The following is a 7,472-nucleotide window of genomic DNA, read 5'->3' as shown; positions in this document are numbered from 1 at the left end:
GTGAACCATTGAAAACCCAGTGGAGTATAGTCGGTGTGAACCATTGAAAACCCAGTGGAGTATAGTCGGTGTGAACCATTGAAAGCCCAGTGGAGTTCAGGTTGCCATGAATCAGAATGGACTTGGTGGCAACTGGTTTCTTTGTTTCCTAACAACTGCTCAGCCCAAAACTTCAGTAATATATTAATTAGAGATGATGAAAGTGGTCATCCTTATGTTGTTTCTGATCTTAGGGGCAAAGCTTTCAGTCTTTCATTGCTGAGTACGATATGGCATTTTTGTAATGCTCTTTATCATGTTGAAGTTCTACTCCTAGTTTGCTAGTGTTTTTATCAGGAAAGAGTGCTGGAATTTGATCATGTGCTGCTCCCGGCCTACGCCACCCCCAACACCACCCTTCATTCTGTTGCTATACATTGATTTCTATAGGCTGAATCACTTGCATTGCTAGGATAAGTCCCTTTTGGTCATAGTGTATAATTCATTTTGCTAAGTCTAATAATAATGAGCTACTGTAGTCCTTGTTCATCTGAAGATGTCTTCATTTTTCCTTTATTGTGAAAGAATTGTTTGGCCAGATACAGACTTTGGGGTTCACCGTATTTTTTTTTCCTTTCCTCATCCTTAAGTGGCTTCCCATTGCCTCTGGTCTCCATAGTTTCTGCTGAGAAATCAGCTGTTTATTTTATCCCTTGTATGGGACATGTCACTTCTCTGGCTATTTTCAAGATTCTCTTTGTCGTTCAGCAACTTTACTGTAATATGTCTTGGTGTGCATCTATTTGAGTTTATTCTCTGGGTCTTACTGAGCTGCTTTAGTGTGTCTAGTATGTCTTTCATCAGATTTTAGAAGCTTTCTGCTGTTATTTATTTAAATATATTTTTATCCCTTTTAATGTTCTTCTGGGACCCCTAACATACATAGTTAGGTGTATGAGATGCTGATTAGAGGTGTAAGATGTTGCTGTGTTTGATGGAGCCCATTGGTCCCTTATGCTCTGTTTATTATTTGTTGTTTTTTTTCTTTTGGCATCTTACACTAGATCATTTTAATGGTCTTATCTTCAAACATAAGGATCAGCAAGAGTTTGCCTGTATTTTTGTCAGGTTAATTTGTCAGGGTCTTGCTGACCCTTATCCTTGAAGATAAACCAAAACAAAATCAAATTCGCTGCCCTGGAGTCGGTGCTGATGCTTAGCAACAGCCTGTGTGTGGGTGTCTGAGACTGTAAGTGTTTGCAGGAGTAGAAAGCCCAGTCTTTCTCCCGTCTTCAAGCACATAGATTGTATGCCAGGAAGTGTAGAATCATTGATACTTCTTCCTTACTAAGTTCAATCAGCACAAATATGATCATTATACTGGACCAGTGTTAGGTTGTGTAGAAAGCAAAGGTGAGTTAGGTCCCTGCTAATTTAAAAATGATATAATGCTGGACAGTTGATGGAGGACAGTAAAGGCATATAGTTGGCCGTGCCAGCTGAACTCACACTGCTTCTGGTGATCCTTTGGAACTAAGAAAAGGGCATTGGCAACATCAAGGACTGTATCCCAGGTCCTGAGAGATGTGTTAATTTTCTCAAGCAATGATAATACACCTGGCACAGCAGCTGCAATTGGAGTCATCACCTGGTTATTAATGATAACTCGCTGTCATTCTCCAAGAACCATCCATGTTTTGCACAGGCCAAAGTAATCCAGTTACATAAGACTATAGAGGGAATTGCTTAGTACCCTTGGAGTACTAAGTGCATCATTGGAGTCCTTCAGGGTAGCACTAATCTCTGCAAGTCTTTTGATAGCAGTTTTTGGTTTATTGTTTTCCAAAGTAGAAGCAGTTTCAGTGGTTTCCACTTGGTTTTTCATACCCTGATTCTCCATGACAAGGTTCCAACATGGGGACTCTGTCAGTGACTGAGCATGCCTACTCCTATTTTGCATTCTGGAGCTAGGGACATCATGACAGGATGGGTTCAGGACTCACTGGACCAACTGACAGACATGACACAGACATGAGGTAAGACTCCATTAATAATTTGACCTCTCTATATGCCTCCACTCTGACTGGTGGGACAATGTGACATTCTGGATCTCCTGGAATAATGTCAGTTCAGTACCAGTGTCCAGTAATCCCTGAAAGGTCTGATTATTTTCCCCGAGTAAACAGCACTCTTGTAAAAAGACCATAGATCCCTTTGGGAAATGCTGTAAGACACATAAACACTATATATTATTGGTGATATAGTGAGATCCTTTCTCGAGGACCCAGCCCTCTCATTCAAGGGCTGCTGGGTCTGTAAACTGGCTCAAGTCTGAGAATTTGCCTAGGAGTCTGAATTAGTTCATTGTGCCAACCTGGCCGATAATCACATGTGGGGCTAATTGAAAGGTGGAGGGATAAATGGGTGGTGAGCCTCGCCTTTCTAGCTCTCGGGTCTCTTGCTTTGTGATGGTCGCACCAGGGTGCAGCTGCCTTAGCAGTTCCCTGCTTCAGCTTGCAAGATTGACTTCCTACAAGACATCCCCAAGGAGAAGAAGCCACATGGACCTATCCCGATGCAGCCCTGGGTGCTGGAGCAGCCGTGTGGAGATCCCTGCTAGTGCTGAGATGCTTATTCGTTCACTGACTCAGCTTTCCTCCTGCAGTCGGCATCATTGCCTCTGTTTTGTGAGGTGGAGGACTTTGTGGACTGGTGTTGGGTTAATGGGTTAATGTTGGACTTGTGGGCTTGGGCAGCATTGGGTTGGGATGTTTTCGTGATGCATACTTTCTTTACATAAAACTCTCTTATACATGAGTTGTTGTGATTTGTTTCTCTAAAGTACCTAAACTAATACAGAGTCATAACTGTCTATTCAGTTGATTCAAATTAGACTGTCATTCACTTGACTTAAAATTTTTGAACTTGTGCAGTCAACTGGATACTTAGTGGCTTTCCAATCTGTGTCACTCCTGGAGACATGCTGCCTAAAGGGCCAAAGCCATAGATCCATATGCGTCAGACTATGGTGACTACTGCTTGACTCTGCTGTCCATACAGTAGCCATACCCACCTTGTCTTATCCATTAAGTGGTGTTGCTTGGGCTGGTGTGACAAGGCACTAGAATAATATGAAATTGGCTTAAAAGAAATAAAGGTAAGTACTAGTAAATGCATGGATAGCTGAACAAGGGTAGGTGGGAAAGTAGGACTACACTCATAAATAAATATCAGTTTGACAGGACATTTACCTTTCCTGCAAATATATCCATGAATGTGGTAGAGGACACAGAAGACAAAAACAAATTCTGCCATCGAGACAATGTTGGCTCATAGCGGGTTTCAGAGACAGTAACTCTTTACAGGCGTAGAAAGCCCAATCTTCCACCTGAAGAGCTGCTGGTGGTTTTGAACTCCCTACCATGCAAATCATAGCCCGTCAACGTAACCGCTATACCACCAGACCACCAGGGCTTCTACAGAGGATAAAGGTATGTGAATGTCTTAGCTATAACCAAACACCTAGAGGAAATGTGCCTTTGTTCCTGGGAACTCAAGACCATTGTCTCAGAGACAGGAGGGTCAATTGGCATAACATCGTCCACAGAGATGAAGTTCCCTAAGCTGCTTTGGCGAGGACTGGCTGAGGTCCTGAACGCTCTTAAGCAATCATGTAAGGTTCAACTCCCGCCTCTCTCTGTCTGGAGCAAAGAGGGTGATGAAACCTGGGGACACACATGGAAACAGAACAGTGGACTGACTAATGGACCGTGGAAACATCAGACTCCAAGACCCTGAGACCCGAAGTGGTGTCTGGCCACCTCTACCAACCAGTCTGAAAGGGATCACATTAGAAGGTTCTGGATAGAGTGGGGGGGAAATGTACAACAAAATTCAAAATCATCATAAAATGAGATTTTACTGGTCAGATAGAGATTGGTGGAACCCCCAAGGCTATAGCCTAGTTTGGAAATGAAATCATTCCCTGGCTTAATTTTCTTTTCTTTTCTAAAATCATTTTATTGGGGGCCCTGTCTCAATTTTCAAGCAAACAGTAGATCTGTAAGGGAAACAATAAACTAGTAAGGTATGTACACTTAAAGTAGTCAACCATTTGAGATCCAAAGGGCAACATTTACCCAAGAATAAAGTTTAGAAGGAGGAATGGAAACAGAAGCGAAGGGAGGGAGTCTGGGATGAGCGATGTGACGTAGTGGGGGTTTTAATCAGTGACATGGTAGGGGTTGCAATCAATAATAGAAACATGATGTATGTGAATTGTTACGTGGAAAACTGATCTTTAAACTTTCACCAAATTCACAATAAAAAGTTGAAAAGGAAAACAAGAGTCCAGCACAATGCCTGCTATAAGTCAGTCCTTGCTCCTTTCTTACCCATTGACCCTGGTGTAGCAATATGTAAAGTGGAAGTTTCCTAAATTCTGAAATAATTTTGGTAGACCATATTTGGTTTGTTTGGTTGTGTTTTTGTTCTTTTCCTATCCCAGTATATTGGTAAAACAAGAAAAATGAACTGCTAGTGAAAATAAAGACAAGTAAACGCTAGCCTAGATTTTTTAACTATCATATTATCAAGTGTTTATAAAGGTTTCTAAATATTTGTTCTTCATTTGTATTCTTGTTAAAATCAGATAAGTAACAAGCAGTTCGAGGACTGGTACCAATCCACTGGCCACTTTAAAGGGCACTGTCCTGGAGGAGGTGTCCATGGGTAGCATAAGTTGATAAGCACTTTGCTAAGGTTGGTTCAATCCACTCAGATGTATCTTGGATGAATGACCCAGCAGTCACATTTCTCTGAAACGCATGAGTCTCCACCTGTGGACTCATCAACTGCTGATTTGGCCTGGAGGAAAAAATAATGTCTAGGAATTCTAGCTAAAATTGCAAAATCAAGAATTAGATGACCAAAACCCCAACATTCTCTAGAGAAATGTTAATTATTCCCATGAAGAACTTACTAAACAGTCAAAAATTCTCATGACCACCTCTTTACCACCCTCATAGTCTTACCATTTCTTGCCTTAAAGTAGGACTGTTTTTGTGATGTATAAGTGATTGGATAGTGATACTGTATCAATATTGATTCATTTAATTATAACAATTGCATCATACTTGTGCAGTATGTTTAATATTAAAAAACTGGGTATGAGGTATATGGGAACTCTACTATCTTCTCATTTTGTAAATCAATTTGTAAATCTAAAAGTATTCTTAAAAGAAAGCCTATTTAAAACAAAACAGAAAGAAGTAAGCTCTTTAATGTTATCTTCTTTCTGATTTGTTTTAAATAGTCTTTATTTTAAGAATGCTTTTAGAGCTCCCAATAATTTAAAAAAAAATAAAAAATAAAGTCACCACTCTCCTTGCCCAGGGATGAAACCTCGACCTCGATGGAGGAGTGCCATCATGGCTCACTGTATGACACAAAAGTTGCTGGGGGGACCACCAGGACAGAAGTGGCAGGACATTCATCCTCGGTAGTAACCGGGAACCCTTCCCAACAAGGTAGCACATAGCAGACCTGGACCCAAAGCCAGTCCAGAAGATGCTCGGAAAGCTGCCCTCAGAGAGGGGCTTTACCAGCAGCCCTCTGTTGCAAAGCAGCCAAACTTATGCCAGGGCAGGGCACTTCAGGAGCAGTACACAGAGAGATTACAGTGCTGGAGAAACTGCTGCAAGTGTTTGGAAACAGGAAGCTAAAATTCTCACCTTTCTCCAATGTTTCTTCAGTGGCAAGGCTAACATTATGCCACTGGGAGAGAGACTTAAAGGATCCACCTGTTTTCTACAAGCAGGCAACAAAGAGTGGAGTAGGAGCCAAGCGACAGTAAATGGACAGGTTATCCAGTTTCCAAAGAACAAACCCAGCATGGGTGGCATGGAGTGCCAAGAAGGGTGTACAGAGAGATACAACTGCAGGGGCTGGCAGGGAGCAGAGTACAAGGGCCATTGGGACCACAGTCATCTGCAAACTTTATTCTGAGTGCAGTGCAGAGTTTACAGCTGGAGAAGGACATGATCGTATTTGGAATTCAGAAAATTACCTTGATGTGCACAATGCATGGAGAGAAGCCAGTCGAGAGGCACAGGGACCAGTTAGGCTACCGTTGTACTTCACATAGGAGGGGTAGTGGTGGCTTAGCTTTGGAACCAGAGTGGATTGGGGAGAGAGCAAGATGTGGGCTACCCATAAGGGTGTATTGTTGATGGGATTAAGCAGTCTTGGTGACGCTGTGGGACTACGAACCAGAGTGCACCATCAAAGCCACTAGCTGCTCCTGAGGAGAAAGAGCAGGCTGTCTGTTCCAAAGTTGTAGCCTCAGAGATCCTGCAGGGCTGGGAACTGTTTTTGTGCTAAGGGCCATCAGCATGTTTATAACATCAATCGAGGGCCATGCTGGTCAGACATTGAATTAACTCACCCCTAAGGCGATGGCTGGCACTGCTTAGCGTGGTGAGGTGTGATGCTGACGAGTTCATGAGCTTTAGAAAGCCCAAGGGTCAGACATTCCCCAGCCCTGGTATAGGGTCGCTGTGAACTGAAATACTTCCTTTGCTTTGTCGTCTCAAGCTGGCCTTTGTAATTTTCTGTTTAGCCCTTTGCTTTCACTGTTCTCTGATCTGGAGCAGGGCGCAGACTCTGTGACATGATCTCAGATCACTTCTTTCACAGTAAAGTTTCGTAATGTAATGTGCAAAGACCTAGAGTGAGAAAACTAGGAAGGAAGCATGTGCCCACTCAATATCAAGCTAAAAGAACTGAAGATTTTCAAGCCTTGGGTTGAAATAGTTAAAGACTCTGGGCAAAATACTGAACAACATAGGAAGCATCAAAAGGAGATGGAAGGAATACACAGAGTCACTGTGCCAAAAAGAACTGGCTGACAGTCAGTCATTTCATAAGGTGGGGCATGATCAAGAGCCAGTGGTATTGAAGGAAGAAGTTCAAGCCGCATTGAGGGCACTAGGGAAAAACAAGGCTCCGGGAATTAACTGAATACCCATTGAAATATTTCAACCACCCGATGAAGTACCGGAAACACCCATCTAAGCCAAGACATTTGGAAGAGAGCTATTTGGCCAACCGATTAGAAGAGATCCATGTCTGTGCCCATTCCAAAGAAAGGTGACCCAACAGAATGGAGAAAATACCCAATAATATCATTAATATCGTACGTAAGTGGAATTTGGCTGGCGATCATCCAACGAAATCACAGCAGTATGTAGGCAGGCAGCTATCAGAAATTCAAGCCAGGTTCATAGGGGTGTGCACAAGTAACAGCACTGCTGACCAGATGCATCACGGCCGTAGGGAAGCGCTTGAACCAAAGCCTCCTCAGTGTGACGCTTTCGGAGGGGCCTCAAGTGATGCTGATGTGCAGCGAGGGTGGACAGTACTGCCCCACACAGTCTGCTCAAGTCCTTTCACAGCTCTGCTTCTGTTTGCCCCACCTGCCTGAGACCACTCGA

The sequence above is a fragment of the Echinops telfairi genome, unplaced genomic scaffold (assembly GCF_000313985.2).
Source record: "Echinops telfairi isolate 266 unplaced genomic scaffold, ASM31398v2 ScPeMD7_15;HRSCAF=58, whole genome shotgun sequence".
Lineage (NCBI taxonomy): Eukaryota > Metazoa > Chordata > Mammalia > Afrosoricida > Tenrecidae > Echinops > Echinops telfairi.
This window is presented reverse-complemented; position numbering follows the sequence as displayed.